The following is a 23,570-nucleotide window of genomic DNA, read 5'->3' on the forward strand; positions in this document are numbered from 1 at the left end:
CATGCAATTCTGGTCTCCTTCCTATCGGAAAGATGTTGTGAAACTTGAAAGGGGTTCAGAAAAGGTTTACAAGGATGTTGCCAGGGTTGGAGGATTTGAGCAATAAGGAGAGGCTAAACAGGCTGGGGCTGTTTTCCCTGGAGTGTTGGAGGCTGAGGGGTGACCTTATTGAGGTTTAAAAAATTATGAGGGGCATGGATAGGGTAAATAGGCAAAGTCTTTACCCTGGTGTCGGGGAGTCCAGAACTAGAGGGCATAGGTTTAGGGTGAGAGGGGAAAGATATAAAAGAGACCTACAGGGCAGCCTTTTTCATTCAGAGGATGGTATGTGTTTGGAATGAGCTGCCAGAGGAAGTGGTGGAGGCTGTTACAATTGCAACATTTATAAGGCATTTGGATGGGTTTGGAGGGATATGGGCCGGGTGCTGGCAGGTGTGGCTAGATTGGGTTGGGATATCTGGTCGTCATGGACGGGTTGGACCAAAGGGTCTGTTTCTGTGCTGTATATCTCTATGATTCTATAACTTTGATCTGATCTATAACCACAGCATTCATGTGGTTGGTCCTGTTATGTTTCTGGCCACTGGGGATCCCCAAAATTTTAGTGATGGGGATATGGCGGCAATCATGCAATGGGGAGCTGCCTGTTTTATTCCTGTTGGACTTTGCCTGGTATTTTTGTGATAAAGACATGCAATTCCAAAGAAAGACTGTTCAGGACTCTTGAGAGTGAACCATGTTCACTTACTTTTGATTTTTGAGAAGCACACACACCAACAAATTAGCTCCTGTGAAATAATTACACATTGTCATATTGATTTGATTTCACAATTCATATTGTAGTAAGCCTATATTAATGACTTGCTTCCATTTATTAAATGAACAAATGTCACTTGCTAAACTTTGATCAACCTCATTGGTCTAAGTCAAATTGATATATCAAATGTGACTCCTCTAATTTCAGTTTACAAAATTGTTACACCATAAAGTCATCTGTATTTATTAAAATGGAAAAGTTTATATTTAGGATGAAATGGACAGTAATTGAAATCAGGATGATTGTTATTTTAAGTGAAACATTGTAATTTGATGTCATCTGCTTAAAACAAATTTTAACAGACGAATCTGAGCAACAATGGAAAATAATTTGCTGAATTTCATTAAGTAATAATATTGGTAACATCTCTGACTCTTAATTAAAGACTATTAAGGTCTTTTCACCTAATATCAATCATTTCACTATTTTCAACACTAAAACTATAAAGTTAAGAACTAGACATAATAAATAATACCCCGTTTAAGCTTTTTTTTCTTTTCTTCTTACTTTGGCTTTGCTAACAATGTTTTCTTCATATCTGAGTAAAGAAAAACTGCTAAACTAAAAATAAGAACTGATAAAAGTAAGGGAATATAGAGATCCCTCTTTCTGCACTCTTAAACGATCACATTGAGAAGCATATAATGAATGTTGAAGAATCTCCCTGAAAGTTTCATGGGTCAATGCACAATGTGATATAGAACAAAGACGTTTCTGGTTCTGTTCCCAGCTGACCTCAATAGAACAGTGCCAGGGCACTGGGGATACAACATTTGCTTCAAGCATCTGAAAATATCCAACCTCTGGCAAGGAAAGAACAATTTTTATCCAAAGACTTACTCTCTTTTGGAAATCTATATGCAATCTGTCAAGTTTAGACAGGTTCAAATATGTCTGTGATGACTTCCTTTGATAATACGCATGTGTTTAACAGCCATGTCATTCATGCAAAATGATCAACAGAATGGCAGATGAGTTTTCCTGCTGAATACAAACATCATTCATTTTTTCTGAAGCATAACCAGTTGAGAAAGAAAGAAAATGGGAGGACAGGTAGAAATAGTTTTGATGTCAAAGACAGATATAGTCTAAAATATTTCTCAAGCAGCCTTAAATGGGAATTTTGTATGGTATTATGGAGTAGCAGACATTTATCAGTAAGAATAACAATGAATAATGAGTGTTAGAAAAATGACAAGATAATTTACTGTTCACTGTTACCTGGTCTAAATCAAAATGATATACAATGGTTCTTGGAATAAAATTCCACGTCATGGAATAAACATAAAGAAATGTTGTGACAGATGGATTAACATAAAATATTAGAGGCAGCATATTGGATAGCGCTTGAAAGTTGGTGCAGAATGGAAGTGCACAATTAACCAATACTTCTTCAAATTAGTGTAGGCAGAACACAAACTCTCTTCTACTTATAATGATTTGTGCAGTCAGTATTGAACACACTATTGAGTCATTGCTGCACATCTCAATAAAAATTTCAGGTTCATGTGAACTTTGCAATATTTTAAGCTAACATGCCCACCATAATGCTATTCCAACACTTCTCCTTGTCATGTAAGCTCAACACATCCTATTATATCAAGAAATTTTAAAACTACCAGTTCTAAAGACGGGTCACTGGACCCAAAGCATTAAGTCTGCCAGACCTGATGAGTTTCTCCAGCGATGTGTGTTTTGACTGAAAAGCTAAAGCTAATGTTCACATTTAGCAAAGATATTCAATGGCAAGCACTGGAAGATACTGTATCATAGTTGCCATATCCATAGAGTAAAAGGTACATTTGGAAGGACATGGATTGTATAGTGGAAAGTAGGGTTTTTGGGAGTTATGCTTCATGGTGATGTACTGGCAGCAGTCTGCTCCAATGGAACATAGACTCTTTAGTTATTCACTAAGATTTGCAAGTTCAAAGGTAGAACACAGAGAGTGGTGGTGGAGGGACGCTTTTCAGACTGGAGGCCTGTGACCATCAGTATGCCACAAGGATCGGTGCTGGGTCCACTGCTTTTTGTCATTTACATAAATGATTTGGATGTGAACATACGAGGTATGGTTAGTAAGTTTGCAGATGACACCACAATTGGAAGTGTAGTGGACAGCGAAGGCAGTTAGCTCAGAGTACAATGGGATTTTGGTCAGATGGGCCAATGGGCCAAAGAGTGGCAAATGAAGTTTAATTTTGATAAATGTGAGGTATTGCATTTTGGTAATGTAAATCAGGGCAGGACTTATACACTTAATGGTAAAGTCCTGGGAAGTGTTGCTGAACAATGAGACCTTGAAGTGCAGGTTCATAGTTCCTTGAAAGTGGAGTCACAGGTAGATAGGATATGAAGAATACTTTAGGTATGCTTGACTTAATTAGTCAGTGCATTGAGTGTAGCAGTTGGGAGGACATATTGCGGCTGAATAGGACTTTGATTCGACCACTTTTGGAGTATTGCGTGCAATTCTGGTCTCCCTCCTATAGGTAGGATGTTGTGAAAATTGAAAGGATTCAGAAAAAATTTACAAGGATGCTACCAGGGTTGGAGAGTTTGAACTATAGGAAGAGGCTGAATAGGCTGGGGCTACTTTTCCTGGTGCATTGGAGGCTGAGCGGTGACCTTATAGAGGTTTATAATGTCATGATGGACAAGGATAGGGTAAATATGCGAGGTCTTTTCTCATGGTTTGGGAGAGTACAAAACTAGAGGGCATAAGTTTAGGGTGAGAGGGGATAGATTTAAAAAGGACAAAAGGGGTAACCTTCCCATGCAGAGGGTGGTGCATGTATGGAATAAGCTGCCAGAGGAGGTGGTGAAGGCTGGCACAATTACAACATTTTAAAGGTATCTGGATGAATATATGAAAGGAAGGGTTTAGAGGGATGTGGACCAAATGCTGGCAAATGGGACTAGATTAATTTCAGATATCCGGGGGCATGGGCAAGTTGGACCAAAGGGTCTGTTTCTGTGCTGTATATCTCCATGACTTTATGATTCTATTTTGGTAGGGTCACATAACTCAGATCTTCTTATCGAGGCAATGTGTGGACTGCCGAGAGAAACCTATATATTACATTGTGTGAAAGCATAACATTCAACTCGATTAGGATGTGAGGACTCAGGCATGCCTACAATAATCTTGCACCTTTTCTCTGACATGCCCTGCAGATTGTTTTCCAATGGAGTTGAAATGTCCAAGGCCTTGCCTGGCTTCCTCCCACTCAAAAGAATCAGAGAAGGAAAAGTAGCTACAACGGGCTGCTAACAAAAATACTAAAAGGAGTTATGACATTAATGACCATTGAATTGAGTTTGCCACCCAGTACTTATGAAGGCATGTCATACTCCAGCAGCTGGCAGAGCCTGAGATGATGGATAGGAATGGGACATCTTTCATCAACGCCAGGAGTGGGACATCTTTAATCATTGCCAGCAATATCTATCAGACATCAACAGCAAAGCTGGTGCATTCAGGGTCTGACCGTTCTCCTATGCTTCTTTAGAGAATGTTGTTTCCTCTTGCTTCTCCGTCTGGAGGCTCAGCAGCAGCGTTTGCAGATTACTGTTCTTGCTGGGTTTCCTGAAGCCCTTATAGCTGCTTTTCATTCTCTGGTTTCTTCTAAGTGGGAGCAAAACCATGAAAAAGCCAGGCAAACCCTCAGACATTTCTACTCCAATTGCAATGTGAAAAATTTACAGGTCACTTATCATATTGAAAAACACCAATGCCACCTTTGTGCTCTCAAGTTAAATCTATTTAACTATTTAAATCTATTTAAATCTATTTTGTGCTGTCAATGAAAATAACATTGGACAGGAAAGTTGTGCTCCTGTTGAAAAGTTTCCCTGTTTGACTGGAAAACTTTCACTGCCTTCCTGTACATTTCACATGGTAATCCTGTGGCAGGTTCTGCCAATGTAAACTTTCTCCATTGCTGAATTTACATCGCACACAACTGGCATATACAATATTAATTGTATGTGCGCAAAAAATGGCAAAAAGGTTGCGGTGCACATTTCTGGTTTCAACTTTGGAAATTGCATACTGTTGGCAAAATCCCAACCATTGAAACAGAACTGGAAAAGCAGTCATCACAGAACTTTACCAAATAAGTTGTTCCATCAAACAGGCATCATTGTGCTTTCTCTTTTTGTCTCTTTCCTTTATTTTAAGCAATGATACAAGCGAGAGACTGGACACATTTAATTGTTTTTTTCTAGTCTGGTTTCCCATACCATCAATGATACCGATTCCAGTACCATGGTGAATGGTACATTTTTTTAAAACCTGCCTGTCAACTAATCCTCATAAAGCACCTTTTTTCACTTCCCTTCCTGTTTGTCATGTGTCTCTGCTTCATCTGCTGCTCATCCGTTCTTTTCACCCATGTTAGAGTCTGCACCTGAGGTCATTATCAGATTAGACTGATGGTTATAAATATGTACCAGCAAATGCAAGGCTGAATTGCCTTCTTACTGTGTTGAGGTAGCAATTCCACTTCTTAAATAGATTTAACTTTTAAGTAGATTTGACACTTAACTGCCCATTATGGTTCCTTAATTTGAAGAGAAAATGATGAATGATTTTAGACTGGCGCCAACAAAATTTGTAGGAATATTTTGTCAGCAAATAAACAATTAATACAAAGTAGCTCAGGAGTGGTCAACAGAATGCAGCAAGAATTGATATTTTTTCTCATATTCTGGGAAGAATCTCATACCTTGTTTGGCAATCGCCTCACCAAGATGTATACTTCTTCCTTACCTTGATTCTTTATTTCTCCAAAGTGACTTCTGGAGTCGACTTTACAACTTAAACTGTAAACTGGTCTCTGCTATTAAACACATAACAATTAAACTGTTGGTACTTTTTTAGCCTTCTGGAGTGCCAATTATCTAGCAATACATTCAACCCATTTCCTGAACCATCAGAACTATAGATAGTACATCTGTTCAATACATTAAAGACTATCCTATTAAGGTAGATAGTGATGAATTTAGTGATGAGTTTCCTGCCTTTCTAGGACACAAGAAATGAAATTCAGACCAGGTTACTGTGATTTCACTGTTTGTCTATTTGTCGGTTTCTATTAAGACCTCACGTTGGATACCTCCCATACAAAATGGAAAGTCTCCGACTTATTCCTTGCTTCCACAACATGAGAGATATTGTTTATTAGAACAAAAATTAGATCAATGGACTTATCATCATTGCTACCTCTGATTTTGCATGTTTTTTGGCATCAGAGATGAGAGCAAGTAGGGGTAGTAACCATCAGCATTTTTGTTCCATGTCATGTAAATTTGCATAAATTGATACAGGAAGTAGATCGTGGCAGGAAAGGCAGTCCAATAAAGTGAGGCATGATTATAAAAAAAAAGATTTTTGCATAAAATATTTCAATGAACATTTGGTTTCTGAGTAACATTTGTTCCGTTCTTCATACGACAAAAATAAATAGAATGCAACTCAGCTCTGTTTTACGTGAAACCTTACTTTCAATCCCATTACCCCCAAACTTATTAGCCACATCATTCTGTGAGTTTATATGAGTCCATGTTTTAGCATAGTACTTTTGGATTTTCCATAGTCCTTCTGTATTTTTATGCCATAAATTTGGAAGATTGATGATAATCCCAGAAAGTCAAAGGAACCATTGGAATCCCCCTTGTATTGTTTACTCAGATCTCTGTGCCCCAAAAATCTATGCATATGCAGAAACCTTTCCTAGCTCAATCATTCCCTCTTCCAATGTGTATGCAAAAAGGAAGTGTTCATATATTTTTGGCTATAATTTGCTTACTTTATTTATATCCCAAAGACAGAGAATCTGATTGTTGATCCACCTCTCTTTTGATAATTCATCAGCATTTTGATGATCTTTGCTTCTCAGAAATGTAATGGTTGCTGGCGTTAATAATGAATCAAAACAAATCCACATTTTAATTGTATTGCAAATGGAAAGCAGTTCTATACAGACAATGCAGATAAAATGCCAAAGGAAACTAACAATGATGTGGAAGAATCATAATGAGGCTAAGTCTTTCTTTAACGCAACTACCAAATGGCATTCAATGTTTTCAGCATATTGCAGTTTACGACTTGTGTTGAGAAGGTTTATCATGACAGCACATTTTCATATTTCTGCATATTTGGAAGAACAAATGCTGTTTCATCACTTGTATTAGTAGACTTGCAAACTTCACCAAATGAGCATACCAGTCTTTGTTTTTTTGAAAAACAGTTCCATTCTAGCGCCAACTAAAATTATGAGAAACTTCATTTGAGCAACAGTATGGCTTGTCATTGAAGATAATATGGGCTGTTGTAATTGATGCGGGTCTGCCTCCATCACTGTCTTGTAGTTGATACAACAATGGTTACATTATCTCTCACAGCATAAAGAACTGCGCATGCATGTTATGAAGAGTCCAACAGACATTATTTACAACTATCTATATGTACAAACAAGCACACAATATCTGGGATAATATTTAAAGTATTAGGTTACACAAAACAATATGCTTCTTGCATAATGCAAGAAGGCCCAAAGGTCTTAAGAGAAATAGGCCAAAGGCAGGTATATGAAGTTAGGTCACAGATCAACCATGATCTCATTGGGTGGTGGAAAAGGCTCAAAGGGCTGCTCCGGTTCATAAATTCGTAAGTCCCTACATGTTCTTATGCATAGTGTCACCTTTCAAGGGATCCAAGGTAAGATGGAGTATGAGACCTTTCTACCCTCAGGTGAGGTGGTATGACATAGAGATAATAATGTGAACATGCCTGATAAAGGATACCAACATACGACCTGTCAGACAAACAATAATAGTCAAGCTCCTATTGGGGAAGAACACACAGCTTTACAGTGCTCACAACCCATCGTCAGCAGCATGTTTCTGCACTGAGTACTAATGTTCTTTTAAAACTAATAAATGAGCCAACATTTCCAAAACAATGCAAGCATGTTATGCAAATGCTCAATGTTATTTCCGAATTGCATGCCAGGAAGCTTCCTAAAGTAAATTAAATATATTTTCATTACTTTTCCAGAATGGAACATGCCTCAAACTAATAGTACACTAATTATTTACATAATACATGCATTTTCTGGCTAGAAAGGATGCAACAATGTAATGCTATTATCATATGTTCCACTTTGTGCTGGCAATTGCAAATGAGTTCACTCCAAACACCCTGCACAGTCTGGTATTTACAATAAAGATCCCGCTGAGTTACCAGGAAGCATAGAAGTGTGGATTCCTCCAGATTTTCAAAAGTGAAGAAACCACTATTTGGATTGCAGAATGAGTCCTGGCTGAATTTTTGCTTTTAAAATTCTAATACAAAAACAAACTAAAACAAAGCATTAACCCCTTCCTAGATTTTGGAGAACCACTACAACATAATGATGACAATATGCACTACTGGCAAGTAATCACAGAAAGTTTTCAATTATATTATGAATTATCTGAATCACTTTGCACTGTAGCTGAGTGACTGAATGCTCATCTGACCCCATATTCAAAAAGTATGGGAGAAACTTTGCTAGCCTATGAAAATGGAGGCAGCGATCAAAATTAACTAGTCAACTTACATCAGTGCCCGCAAAGCATTACATCGGTCTTGTCACTAATCTTTCAGATGTCTTTTGCAAATAATAATGAGCTCCCAAATGGCTGCATACCTCAGCAGGGAGGGTCAACATCATGTGTGCTGAAGGCTCCTTAAAGATAGTCTACACATTTAAAGGAGAAGGTACATTGTAGCAGCAAAAGATAGTGACAGATTTTTCACAAATTGATATGGGAGCTGTGATAATTTGAGCACTGTTTGAAAATATTAGTAGATGAGCACCTGGTCTCCAGACAGTGCACTGGAAAACTTTGTGGAGGAGGTGAAAAGAAATGAGTGACATCCTGTATCTGCAAAGGGAAGGAAACCCTCCAGAAATAAACACAGGAGACAGTGGGAACAAGGAAACAGGGAAGGTCATCACCTGGACATCTGTTCCAAGAACAAGAGCAGAAATGAATTTACCAATCTCACTCAAGTTATCAAGTTAAATGAGTTCACCTTCAAAATGGTACAACATGCCAATTGCACCATGAATGCCATCCACATCTCAAATCACAATCTTCCATCACCCATCTAAGTAAAATCTTTATCAATCAGGGCACAATCCCGAAACTTTTTATGCTGTGCTTATTCCTTATCCATTTCACACAATGTTACAAACTTTGCATGTATGACTTGCATTCCTGGCAGCTATTCAACTATGTTAGCCACATTACTTGAAAAAAATTGCAGGATATTGATCATTTCTTTCTTGCAAAGAAAGAGTGGTACAAGAGGCAGCAGGAAACTGCATGTTCTCTTTACATTTGATAGTTTGGGTGGGATTTGGCAGAGAGCTCATCTTGTTTGGCAATTCGTAAACCTAAGAACTTGAGAATATTGTGACAGGTAGGTGTCTCAAATATTCCTACTAGGTAGTAAATTACAATTTAGATGTGTTTTTGTTGCAATAATTGACCATAATGTTTTGTTCTAAAAAGACACACTGACCATTACATTCACCAGCATTGTGTAAATGCTAAGATGTTCCATCAGTAAAAATGTTAATATGTATTCAAACTTGAAGAAGACACTTAGCAGTGAGGATATCTGAGGCAGGCTTTCTTTCCAGCCTGCTAAGCCACACAGACACAGCTCCATTGCTGCCTCAGGGCTTGGAAAATTCAAACTCTCCCGGCCCATGTCTCCAGGCGACTAAAATATGTTGGGTATGGGGGAGGTTACAGACTTGAATTTCTGAGTCAGGAAATGGCCAGACTTGCATCCCCTGAGGCATCATATGAAAAACCAACCCCAAATCTTTGTTTGGTATTACAGCACTGCCCTCCAAAAAAAAGGATTAGAGCATGTGGATTTGGAACAACTTGTATTTTAACTTGAAGTGAAAGAATATATCGACAAAACTGTCTGGTAAATCAAATACAATCTGTATGTTGGAAACAGTCTTGACGTTCTTTCACTGACAGTTGTTATGTAACTAAAGGTCTGCCAACCAGCATGTATGCTGAAATAGATCTGAATTTTTCAACAAAATCAGAAGTTGAATACAAAGATAAAAATGTAGGTACAGCACATGTGAGCAAGTAGTGAGTCCCTGGATAACATTGACTAATGATGTTTAATTGAGTGGCTACTATCCAAGTGAAGTTAGTGGCCCACTTTCCAGATCTTCTCACCTACTCAGGGGGCCAATAACTTGACAACCCTGACAGCTCGCCTATAGAGATGGCGAGTGTTAAGGATGGAGTCAGACAAAAAGAATGACACCTTGCTGAGGTGTCTTTGAAGGCAAGAAATGTTCTTTAATGTACTGTGCCAATGACAGGAGCATAGCCCAATGTTTGAAAGTGTGAACCCACCAGAAGCATATGGCCATGAGGGTAGCTATTGTTGTTATTGGATTAGCCTGTGTACGGTGCAGCAGCCATAAAGGAGAGCCATTCATCCAACCTTTCTCAGGGATCCAGTGAAAGGCTGCCTGGGTTTACCTTCTCATCTTTCCGTGTGGTAGCGGCTCCTTGTTAAGTCGGTAAAATGCCAGTGGGATAGGATTAGGGTAGGGTTAATGGTTAGGGTTAGGGACAAGCTCTTAATGGATTACTTAATTGGCTGTCCACCTCTAATTGTTGGGTGACTACTCTACTCAAGATGCTGCCCCTGAAAATATCCTGTGGTAGTGGGAGAGCATCCTGCCTGTTATGAGGTCTCATACCTCCCTAGCCAACATCAAAAGGCTGGGAAAATTTAGCCCAGTTATAAACTCCATCCCCACCCCATTCCCACCCACCCCCCAACTCCCCAAGTAATATTCAGCATACTTGTCTGCTATATGCAATAGCTGGTGTAATCTGACAGCCAAAATCCTGGAGACGTGACAACTTATCATCTTGCATCCTTTTGAATTTTGCTAACGCAGTCTGTGAAAAACAAAGTCACAAATCATCAAATAAGCATTACCTAAAGTTTTCTTAATTCTTTCAAAGTACCACAAATTAACATTGGGTTGATCTAGCTATGCAGCCTTAGAGGAAGGTTCATTATTGAATTAGGGAAATGTGGTTTGATCCGGTTCCCACTGGAACATGGTAATAGATCCTCAATTAGGTTCATATGGGGATGCCAGTCCTTCTTTGTATTTCATGCCAGAGCAACATCAGTCAGCTGACTTGTTACAATTTTCTTTCAAGTGAAAGGGGTTATAGGCTGCAACGGGACAAAGAAAATTGTGATAGCAAGGCACTTGAAAGCAGATTAAATCTGGAATGGATCTTGAAGACTGCAGTTATAAAAAGCAAAAAATAACAATGAAGAACGGAGCTTAAAAAATGAGAGTAGATCTCTTTCAATATAGCTTATCAGGTCTGCCTATACTCCACAGAATTTAATGTGTGTTTAAAGTCACAGTTATATTCAACTTAATTTTTAATGTTTCAAATAAATGAATTTAGTTTGAATATTTTCAATAGGGCTTCATGGTTACAACGCATTTGTTATGATTGTCTCTTAAACAGAGGAGAAAAATGTCTGTGGTACATATCCAGAAGTTGATTGTGAATAAGAGTAGTGAATAGAAGAGAGTTCCTTTGTGGATGTACCTTACATATGTTATATATCACTACTGATGAAGAGCTTTTGCCCGAAATGTCGATTTTCCTGCTCCTCGGATGCCGCCTAAACTGCTGAGCTTTTCCAGCACCACTATAATCCAGAATCTGGTTTCCAGCATCTGCAGTCATTGTTTTTACCTATATATCACTACGTCTGTCCTACCTGTTTATCAAAACAAGCACGTGGCTTATGTCTGTTTCAAAGAAGCATTGTCACTTTTTCAGAAAATTTTAGGGCTACTCAGTTTTTGGACCAGTATTATTAGGAATTTTCTAAATACATCTTATTGACCCAGGAGCTCTATTCGAATCCCACATTTGTTTGAAGTGGACTATTAATACTTCAGCTCAAGGTGCAAGGAAGGAATGTTAGCACCACATTAAGGAAACCAATGCAAATCATCCTTTGTGAATATTCACGATGTGCTTGGAGCCTTGCGTAAAAGCAATTAAATTGGAGAATTGGCACCAGTTGTGTTATTGTGTTATCTCTGATGTGCACTCCTGAACACAGCTTTCTCCTCAGAGTATCAAATTTGTTTGGAAGTGTAGTAAGAATTAAAAAATAAAGTATTGGTGTGTTGCTCTTCAGGTAATTTTGTTGCTTTCAAAATGCAAGCAAATGATCACATAATGTTGTTAATATATTAACAGTTGAAGCAGTATATATCTCTTACTTATGGTTCAGGTAAAACAATACGGAAGCCATATCAGAAGGGTAGCAAGCCTCTAGTGGAAATATATTTTCATCTACCTTTTTAATATTTTGTGAGGTTGCTGGCATGGGAAATCTAAATCTGAATCTAAAATGAACTGTAATTTCCTTGATGTTAGACTGTGAATATCATGGGTCAAAAGACAACAGTCTGTGGGGAGACATGTTTTGTGTGTTGTTGCCTTTTCAACTATAGTAGACACAAGAACAGGTGTCATGTGAGCACAACTGGTAAATTTTTAACTGTTTTTCAAGAGAAAGCTGTTAATTTATACATCTTAATGCTGTGAAAAATATATTTCAGAATGACAAAATATCATCTAGTTACATTTTAGTCAGAACCACAGCAAATTGTTGTCATAATCACTGAAGGCAAATCACTTGGCATTGGCAAATAATTACACCCACTACATGAAACTAATCTTTTTTCATTGCAAAAGTATACTTTATTCATAAAACTATCTTTAGGTACATACACTGGTACTAAAACAATTCTGTACAGTGTTTGCATATGAAGAAAAAAAGCAAACATTGGAATTTGGCATTCCTTGCAGTTGCAAAAACAGAAAGCATTTCTTATTCATGCAGGACACTTTTTACATACATTTTGAGGCAAAGAGAGAATTTGACAACTATTGGGGATGCTCATTGTACTTTGGCAGAAGGACCTTAAACGGTGGTCTTTCCCCACATGCCTTACTGGCAGCTGCCCCAAGCTTTAATGTGTCCCTCAGCATGTAATCCTGGACCTTGGAATGTGCCAGTCTCCAACACTTCGTTGAGGTCAACTCTTTACACTGGAACACCAACAAGTTTTGGGCAGACCAAAGAGCACTTTCTGGATTAGTGGTGCTGGAAGAGCACAGCAGTTCAGGCAGCATCCAACGAGCAGCGAAATCAACGTTTCGGGCAAAAGCCCTTCATCAGGCACCTAGTCGATGAACCCCAGTACAGTTGATATTTGTCTCAGTGTGTGTCCCGGGGAACAGCCCATACATTTGATTTGGTTTAATTTGATTTATTGTGACATGCTTCTAAGGACAGTGAAAAGGTTTGCGAGCAGTACAGGCAGATCATAGTAAGCAAGGATATACAGATCACAGGGTGAAAAAAGCTTGGACAGAGTGAGGCATACAGGTTACGTTGCTCAGGATATGTGCGACGCAAGATCAACATTAACAAGGTCAACATTATTTGAAGTTAGAGAGTCCATTCAGTCCATAAATGGCAGGGAAGAAACTGTTCTTGGACTTGTAAGAGAGCATTATTGGGTAGGTTGGTCTTTGATGATGTTGATAGCCTTTCTGTGGCAACGAGAGGTGTAAGTGGAGTCCATAGATGGAAGGTAAAAACAATGACTGCAGATGCTGGAAACCAGATTCTGGATTAGTGGTGCTGGAAGAGCACAGCAGTTCAGGCAGCATCCAAGTAGCTTCGAAATCTACATTTCGGGCAAAAGCCCTTCATCAGGAATAAAGGCAGTGCCTTTATTCCTGATGAAGGGCTTTTGCCCGAAACATCGATTAGACTGTGGGAGAAAACTGGAGCACCCGGAGGAAACCCACACAGACATGGGGAGAATGTGCAAACTCCACACAGACAGACGCCCGAGGCCCTGGTGCTGTGAGGCAGCAGTGCTAACCACTGTGCCACTGTGCCGCCCCAAAAGGAGGCCCAGGTATGCTGAGTCTGCATTGCTCAGCAGCATGATCTCCTGTAGGGCTGGGATCAAAGGCCTGGCCACCTCTGGAATGTCCTGACAGGAGACTTCTGTGGGTCAGTATGTGTTTCCTCCTATAACTGGGTGTTTACTGATGTTGTCCTGTCTCCATGTGAGGTAGGGGCATCCAGAATGTGCTCAAGGTCCCTCATCCCCCTGTCACCTTGTTGTTGGTGCTAAGCCAATGTAGTGTACATCTGTCCACAGTTGGTTCTGAGATTGCTGGACTTGACTCTCTCTGGCAGCTGTCAATCTGTCCATGGAGCTAGCCAGATGCTCATGAGTCTGCTGTAGCATGGCGCACAAAATATAGCTGCAATTCCTCAGTCTTTGTTTGCACCCGACAAACTTGCAGTTGCTCCTGTGTTTACTTATACATTTGTATGAAGTCTCCAATTGCTGTCAGCATGGGGTCATCTCCTGCCTGAAGCTGAGCTGGTGCTGAGTCTCTGGCAGTTCTCCAAGTGAGGCATTTCTCCCTCGGTAGGGACATGGCAGTGAAGTGCTCACCAGAGAGTGCTTCTACCTCTAATCAAGAAAAACACCCACTGAGATGTTAGTACCTGAGCTAGTGCTTCCTCTGAGGTGTCAGGGCTGTCTTCATCTGTGCTCATGATTTGGAGATGCCGGTGTTGGACTGGGGTATACAAAGTTAAAAATCACACAAAACCAGGTTATAGTCCAACAGGTTTAATTGGAAGCACACTAGCTTTCGGAGCGACCCTCCTGATGATATCACCTGATGAAGGAGCGTCGCTCCGAAAGCTAGTGTGCTTCCAATTAAACCTGTTGGACTATAACCTGGTGTTGTGTGACTTTTAACTTCATCTGTGCTGGTGGAGTAGATATCTTGCGGGAGTGGACATTCTACTGCTGCATGCCAGGGACAAAAGAGAGGATGTCACGAGCAAAGGGTAGAAGCTGTGGGATGTTAACTTTAAACGTCGAGTGGGTGCAATGGGAATGTAGCACGACAATGAATTATACATTTTACTTGGTTCTTGGGACATGGATGTTTCTTTCTCACCACAGGAGTACTCCCAGTCTTCAGTGATGAGAACAAAGATCATTTCCTTTGTGGCCTCTTCTGGCAGTTCTGTGGAAAGAAGACATCCCTCTTCCACACCACCCCATCAACCAGGATCTCCCTGTTTATGAAGCAATTTGCCCTTATCTGTCATGCCTGGAAAGAATGCCTGAGATCATGAAAAACAGCTCCAGCCTCCCAGTACTTATCCACATACATTAGGCATTTTAAATATGGCACAAGCAGAAAGGATGCTTGGGTGTGGTAGGATATTCAGACAATAACAAGTACTTCCAGCTACTGCAAGTAGGAGAATCGATATAGTGTCAGTAAGAGGGGCACCATAGGCATAGGGGCATGGTAGGTGTTTAATGAGGCAAGTTTGGGACAATTGCATGGGGAAACCTGCTAGGCCTTGCAGAGAAAAACCTTCTACAAAACTCAGTGAAATTGGCACTGAATCAAAATATGTTTAGATTCAAGACAGAGTCTTCTATTTATGCTATTGGATATTGGATCTTATAGTTTTGGATACTTAGTAACTGTGCTTAAAGAAACATATGTATCTTTATTAATGGCATTGCCAAATACAGGAAGAATGTTTTCTTGAAGGATGTGTTTATTTTGAATGTCACCAGCAGGTGGAGTAATGAGTGCACACACATCGGAATATGGCGTTGCAGTGTGATGTCACAACTTCCTGGCAGAGCGGCGTGCTACCAATATGTCTTGTATTTGTCAGGTATGAGAGTGTAATTTTGCTGCAAACTGTATACTTGTTTTTCAAGTAAGGTGGTAGTTGTAATGTGGACTGTATGATTTATATATATATTTTAAAATATCATTAACTGTAAGTTTGGGGTTTGGTTTTTGAGGAATGTTGGTTTTTGGTGTATTTAAATTTAACAATTAAAGTGTAAGCATTTCTGTAGCCATGGTGCTTTTTACAAAAACAGTTTTGAGGCATTGCTTTAGAATTAATGGACTTTGTATACATTGTTAAGAATTTTATAACAAAAGAGAAAAATAAGCTGCAGATTAGAAATTCAGGAGAGTTTTTCTCAGCATAACGAGGGCATCGGTAACATAGAGAGATTTTTTTTCTTTCACTTTACTTTGAATCTTGAAATGCCCTGGAAGTCCTTTAGTGAAAAACTTGTGCAAATGAGTGCTCCTGAGATAGGATCCTTGCAGTGTGGAAGCAAGCCATTTAGCCATAGTGACCCTCCAAAGAGCATCCCATCCAGACTCACCCCAGCCCTGTAACCATGTATTTCCCATAGCCAATCCACCTAACTTGCACTCTGGGAGGAAACTCTGAAAAGAGTTACAGGGAGAACATGCAGATACAAAGAGAACATGCAAACTCCACACAGATAGTCACCCAAAGCTTGGGTTGAACCTAGGTCCCTGGCACTGTGAGGCAGCAGTGCTAACACTGACCCACCATGTAACTAGATTACTTTGGAGCAAAGGGTTAGTGTTAGTCCCAAACCAGAAGTTTTGTGCTAAAATGTTGAAGAATTTACATTACACTGAGTACATTTAAGCGCAAGTGAATAATAGCTCCAGGAAGGAGATACCTACAGTTCTACTCTATAAATTAAAGTCACAAGTGACTCAAACCTGTTGAGGTGCAAGAAACAGGGATTCTGGTGTGATGCCATATGAGTGGTATGTTTGGGTACTATAAAATTATGCTTTTGGATACTGTATTCTGGATGCTATACAAAAGCTGTTGTTTCTCTTTTCAATTTCTATATGTGTGCTTTGGGGATTAATGGAATTATACCTTAATTGTGTGTTTTAAAAAAAACGTGTTAGAATTAGATAGTTTGGGTTATTCTATTTTATTTTCATTATTTTTGTCAATAAACTTTTGTTTCGTAGTTAAAACAAAAATTTCCAGCATTGTGTGCTAATGTTTCAGAGAGTAACATAGAGAGTTTTTTTTTTCTTTCATTTTACTTTGAATCTTGAAATGCCCTGGAAAGTCAAAGCAAAACAAAATATCATCAGTCGAGCCAGATTTCAGTTTGCGTTCTGACTTGTCCAGTAATAACATCATCTGGGATCATAACATAGTGCTTATCTTGCTAGAGCAATAAAGTGGATCAAATTGATTGAATCATTTACTGACTCAACTTTGGTTCTCAGTATTAGTAACTAATTAATGTGAAATGAAGCTGGGGCTATCTGCACATGTGCTGGCACTGACGTCTCTGTGAATGGAGAGTGGTGACATCAGCAGTGCGTGTGGCAATGAAACATGAAGCCTGTTGCAGCCAACTGACAGCGTCAGCCTCAACCGTCATGTTGGGCCATCGACATTTTGGTGTTTTTAATATTCAGTCTATTGCTTAAACCCACAGAACAAAACACAAAATTATAATGGTTTCAGTGTGTAGTCTTTTTGAGTCTGTTCTGTTAGACCAATGTTATGCCACTAATACCTCCATCTCAAGTTGTCCATTTTTACAAATTAAATTATCTGCTTTATGGTAAGACAGCTGTTTTATCAGCTCTGCAGACATCTTCTCAGCTCTGCTTATTCAGCTCCGAAAATGATTAGAAGATGGAACTGGCTATTACAGGGACAGTTAAACAAAATAACATTGGTCCATTCAGAGGGAAGCTGGATGAAGGAAATAAAAAGTAGAAGGATATGGTGATGTTTTAAATGAAGATGAAGGATTTGGTGATGTTTTAAATAAAGAAGGTGCAAGGAGCACAAACACCAACAAAGATCTAATGAGCAGAGCTCAAGAGATCTAAACATCCCTTTCCTGCATCTCCTGGCCCAGCAAAGAAAAATAAAGCTACAGAACTTTTTCCACTGCTCTTCTTCCTCGCTGATTCAACAGAATGGGAAAGCTGCAGCGAATACTGTGCTCCTAGTTAGGCTGAAGATGTCACCAAACCCCAACTTCAATACCTAAAGAGAGCTCTTTAAGACATTTGCTTTTTTAAACTTATTCAGAATCAGAATGAAGTACAAATTATATGTTTTAATGCAATTCAGAAGAGAGGTTCAGAGCATCTTATAGAGATAAACAGAAGTACTTCTGTGGAAAAAGGAAGTGACCTTTATTCTGCATTGCTTATGTAAGGGATTTCCAGATACAGTGATTAGATTTCAAAAATATTTCATTGACTGTGAGGTCTTTTGAAACATTCTGAAGTCATAAATGGTACGAAATAAATATGTCTTTGTCTTTATCTTTATTTTTGTTAATACCAGATATGGAGGTTATATTTAAAGCTAACTTTGAGGAAGTGTTCCATTTCTCAGCACTAACCTCCCTTCTCATGATAGAATAATGACACCTAAATTAGCAAAATGAAAGTGACAGAGGACTGAAGGAAGAGGAATGGGAATAAAGACTGGAAGTGGAGACAGCACTCAAGATGTGAGACTTATTTAATGGTAATATATAGAGCATCAAGTTGATGTTGTTAAGGGGAAGAATAGGATATTAACACGACTAGGCGAAACTACTACCAATTCCCAATGAAAGTTTCTCTGAAGTATCCATCATGTAGCTGCAAATCCAGCTGTCAAAATAATAATTTATTTTTCAAATACCCTTCATCGAATAATAAATATGAAGAAATGAAATGATGCATCTTTATGTACACATAATGTGCTTTGATAATTGTCTGAGTGATGCAGCCCCAGTCCAAAGACATCCAAATTAATTGCCTATATCCATCTGTTGGTTTGGAAGGGTTTTCAATACATTAAGCTTATGAAAGCTCCTGTGAGAGTTTATTATATGCTTTGTTGCTTGCTTGAAATTCTTTAATTGGATAATAAAATGGCAACACTATACACAAAGTAGCCTTTGAACTAACATTCACCAGACCATGAGACTTATAACAGAGTTTCCCGATTGACAAAATTATATTTAGGAATGAGTGGCCACATTTGCATAACTGATTCAGTTGTGGCTTGTATTAAATGAGAGAATGTCAGTGTTTCCTCAGGTTTTGAAAATGCTTCGGTAACACATCAGCTTAGATAGATATTCTTGCTTCAAAAATAAAGTGTTACATTTTATTTCAACGTCATAGAGTCATAGCATCATAGAGATGTGCCATAAATTGTGAGTTTTTAATTCACGTGTTCTAGGCTGTACAGGACATTGGTTAAGCCACTGTTGGAATACTGCGTGCAATTCTGGTCTCCTTCCTATCAGAAAGATGTTGTGAAACTTGAAAGGATTCAGAAAAGATCTACAAGGATGTTGCCAGGGTTGGAGGATTTGAGCTCCTCTAGCCAGGGAGAGGCTAACAGGCTGGGGCTGTTTTCCCTGCTGCGTCTGAGGCTGAGGGGTGACCTTATAGAGGTTTACAAAATTATGAGGGGCATGGATAGGGTAAATAGGCAAAGTCTTTTCCCTGGGGTCGGGGAATCCAGAACTAGAGGGCATAGGTTTAGAGTGAGAGTGGAAAGACATATAAGAGAACTAAGGGGCAACGTTTTCACAGAGGGTGGTACGTGTATGGAATGAGCTGCCAGAGGAAGTGGTGGAGGCTGGTACAATTGCAACACTTAAGAGGCATTTGGATGGGTATATGAATAGGAAGGGTTTGGAGGGATATGGGCCAGATACTGGCAGGTGGGACTAGATTGGGTTGGGCTATCTGGTCAGCATGGATGAGTTGGACCGAAGGGTCTGTTTCCATGCTGTATATCTATATGACTCTATGACTCTATTTGTGGGTCCATTACTTTGTCTTGTAACCTAACGTGATTTACAAGTCTGATTTCTTTCATTTTGAAGGGTCAGCAATGATTTGCTTTAGCATGAAACTCTTGGCACTTTTCCATAATCTCATGGAGGCTTTTACGCAGGAGAGAGAATATCCCATTGAGAATAGAGACTTCAAGATTAATTGAAGAACTTGCCTTTGTGTGATGTGAATCAGGAATACAATTTTTGACCCTGCAAAGAAGATAGAAACATAGGATTTCGAAGCAGGAGTATACCATTCAGCTGTTCAAGTTTGCATCTGCTATGGATGAGATCAAGGGATATCATCTCCATTTTCCTGACTTCACCCCTCCCCATGAACATTTGACTCTCCTTTCAATTTGAGAATGTCATGCCAGCGACAGACTCCTCCCTTCTCTCCTGAGAGATTCAGCAGGCCCTCCACCAGCACACCTGCTTCCTTTCAGTGGTCTGGGTAATTCAAGAACGTATGGACTGCACAGGTCCATTAGTTATCCATGGCATTTCAGTGCCACAATGTACATTAGACTAGTGCTGCTAGACGTGGGGCTATGCAAATAAGTCCTGCACCTTAGTCTCACATGTTTTGAGGGAGCAGCTGAGGGATGGGCTTCTCCTGTTTGCCCCAGTTTTTTAAAAAAGTGTTCAGGCTTTAACTCTAACCCTGGGACAGCATTTTGCATTTACTCTGTTCATCCAAAACCTGCTGGGCATTAAGATCAAAACATAGATATCAGCTGGTCAAGTTTGTCAACGAGTTGGAAAGTTGTTGAACTATTTCTATAAAAATTATGCCTTAAATGTTGAGGTATGCAACAGCAAAACTTCATTCTTCTCTCCTAAGTGCTGAAATTTATGGGAATAGCAGGGTTTATGAGAAACATACTTAAGGAACTGTACTGGGTGTACTTTGTCAGTTTATTTGGCAGAAAATAATAGAGTTGTTATTATTACAAGTAGGCACTATACTTCAACATTTATGTTATAAATGAATCAAACGACATTTAAAGCATTTTTACATCTTTTTATTGGCTAGCAGGTATTCCTATGAGTAGCTCAAGCTTTTGAGAAAATTCATGAAAGTCATGAGTTCCACAAGAAAGCACATATCGGGATGAATTCAGCATGTGAACAAATGATCCCTTCAAATAAATATGTGATTGAGAGAATGTAAAATGTGTTTAAAACTGAAAACAGATATTATGCTGAAGGTTAAATCAGAATTGTCATGGTATTGCTCTACCTCATTTTGGTGGCAAGACCAGCCCTCATAGGCTCTCGCTGGAGCAGCCATTCCATGCATCCAAATCTGACTTTGGGAGGCCTGAATTATATTGTATTTAGCCTCACATGAGTGTTTCCATCAAGCTGAGAGCAGCAAGCAAGTGCCCTGTTGTAACCTACTGGTTGTGGGAGAATTAGAAATGATTTGGCTCCAAGACTGAGCAGGTCTGAAAGGAAATACAACGATGGAGGGATGGTCAAGGCTGGCGGGAGACAAAACTTAAAAACTTACTTAGACATTTTACTGTTTGCAACCTTCAGCAGTCCAATTAAAACACTTGTTTAAGTTGCTCAATGCTTGAAAAGTGCCTGTTGTCAGATCAGAGGAGGTTCACAAGATTTATTCCAGAGATGAGGGGTTTGTCTTATAAAGAAACATTGATCAGTATAGTCCTCTACTCTCAGTCCTATACTTCAGAAGAATGAGAGAAGGTATGTAAGGTGTTAAATGGAATTGAAAATGTTGATGTAGAGCAGATGTTTCCTTCGTGAGGTAATCTAGAATGAGATGTCATAGTTTTAAGATAAGGATCATACAACTGTGGAAATCACTACCCCAGACACTAAATAATTTGAGAGGCTGGAAGGATTTTTAATTAGTAATGGGTTGAAGGGTTATGAAGAGCAGGCAGGAAAGTGGTTTTGAGGACAAGGTAAGATCAGCCATGGTCATATTGAATAGCACAGCAGACCTGAGGGGCTGAATTACCTATTCCTACTCTGGTTCTTATGTCTAATGACCAGCCTCCTTGAAAATTGCATAAGGAGGATTTGGAGCACCAAGGGGGCTGTTAAAATATCACCTTCTGATTTTATTTTTGGATGATGAAATGATCATCTTCCAGCCAAGGGACATGTAGTTGGGCACTGAAGATTTGGTCACTTTGAGTTTTAATCGTATTTGAATAATTCAAATACAAATCAACAGCTTAAGCTGAAGTGAACTGAAAATGTGTTGCTGGAAAAGCGCAGCAGGTCAGGCAGCTTCCAAGGAACAGGAGAATCGACGTTTCGGGCATAAGCCCTTCTTCAGGAATGAGGAAAGTGTGTCCAGCAGGCTAAGATAAAAGGTAGGGAGGAGGGACTTGGGGGAGGGGCATTGGAAATGCGATAGGTGGAAGGAGGTCAAGGTGAGGGTGATAGGCCAGAGTGGGGTGAGGGCGGAGAGGTCAGGAAGAAGATTGCAGGTTAGGAAGGCGGTGCTGAGTTCGAGGGTTGGGACTGAGACAAGGTGGAGGGAGGGGAAATGAGGAAACTGGAGAAATCTGAGTTCATCCCTTGTGGTTGGAGGGTTCCTAGGCGGAAGATGAGGTGCTCTTCCTCCAACCGTCGTGTTGCTATGGTCTGGCGATGGAGGAGTCCAAGGACCTGCATGTCCTTGGTGGAGTGGGAGGGGGAGTTGAAGTGTTGAGTTTAGGGGTGGTTGGGTTGGTTGGTCTGGGTGTCCCAGAGGTGTTCTCTGAAACATTCCACAAGTAGGCGGCCTGTCTCCCCAATATAGAGGAGGCCACATCGGGTGCAGCGGATGCAGTAAATGATGTGTGTGGAGGTGCAGGTGAATTTGTGGCAGATATGGAAGGATCCTTTGGGGCCTTGGAGGGAAGTAAGGGGGGAGGTGTGGGCGTAAGTTTTGCATTTCTTGCGGTTGCAGGGGAAGGTGCCAGGAGTGGAGGTTGGGTTGGTGGGGGGTGTGGACCTGACGAGGGAGTCACAGAGGGAGTGGTCTTTTTGGAATGCTGATAGGGGAGGGGAGGGAAATATATCCCTGGTGGTGGGGTCCGTTTGGAGATGTCGGAAATGACGATGGATGATACGATGTATATGGAGGTTGGTGGGGTGGTAGGTGAGGACCAGTGGGGTTCTGTCCTGGTGGCGATTGGAGGGGCGAATCTCTAGGGCGGAGGAGCGGGAAGTGGAGGAAATGTAGTGGAGAGCATCGTTGATCACGTCTGGGGGGAAATTGCGGTCTTTGAAGAAGGAGGCCATCTGGGTTGTACGGTATTGGTACTGGTCTTCCTGGGAGCAGATGCGGTGGAGACGAAGGAATTGGGAATGTGAGATGGCGTTTTTACAGGGGGCAGGGTGGGAGGAGGTGTAGTCTAGGTAGCTGTGGGAGTCGGTTGGTTTATAGTAAATGTCCATGTTGATTTGGTTATCCGAGATAGAAATGGAGCCGCATGGACCCCAGCTATGCCTGACTCTTCATAGGATATGTGGAACAGTCCAGCTTCTGCAGCCCCACTGGCACCACCCCCCAACTTTTCCTCCGCTACATCGATGACTGTATCGGTGCTGCCTCGTGCTCCCACAAGAAGGTTGAACAGTTCATCCACTTTACCAACACCTTCCACCCTGACCTCAAATTTACCTGGACATTCTCAGACTCCTCCCTCCCCTTCCTAGACCTCTCCATTTCTATCTTGGATGACCGAATCAACATGGACATTTACTATAAACTGACCGACTCCCACAGCTACCTAGACTACACCTCCTCCCACCCTGCCCCCTGTAACAACGCCATCCCATATTCTCAATTCCTTCGTTTCCGCTGCATCTGCTCCCAGGAGGACCAG

Source organism: Chiloscyllium punctatum, chromosome 20, assembly GCF_047496795.1.
Source record: "Chiloscyllium punctatum isolate Juve2018m chromosome 20, sChiPun1.3, whole genome shotgun sequence".
Taxonomy (NCBI): Eukaryota; Metazoa; Chordata; class Chondrichthyes; order Orectolobiformes; family Hemiscylliidae; genus Chiloscyllium; species Chiloscyllium punctatum.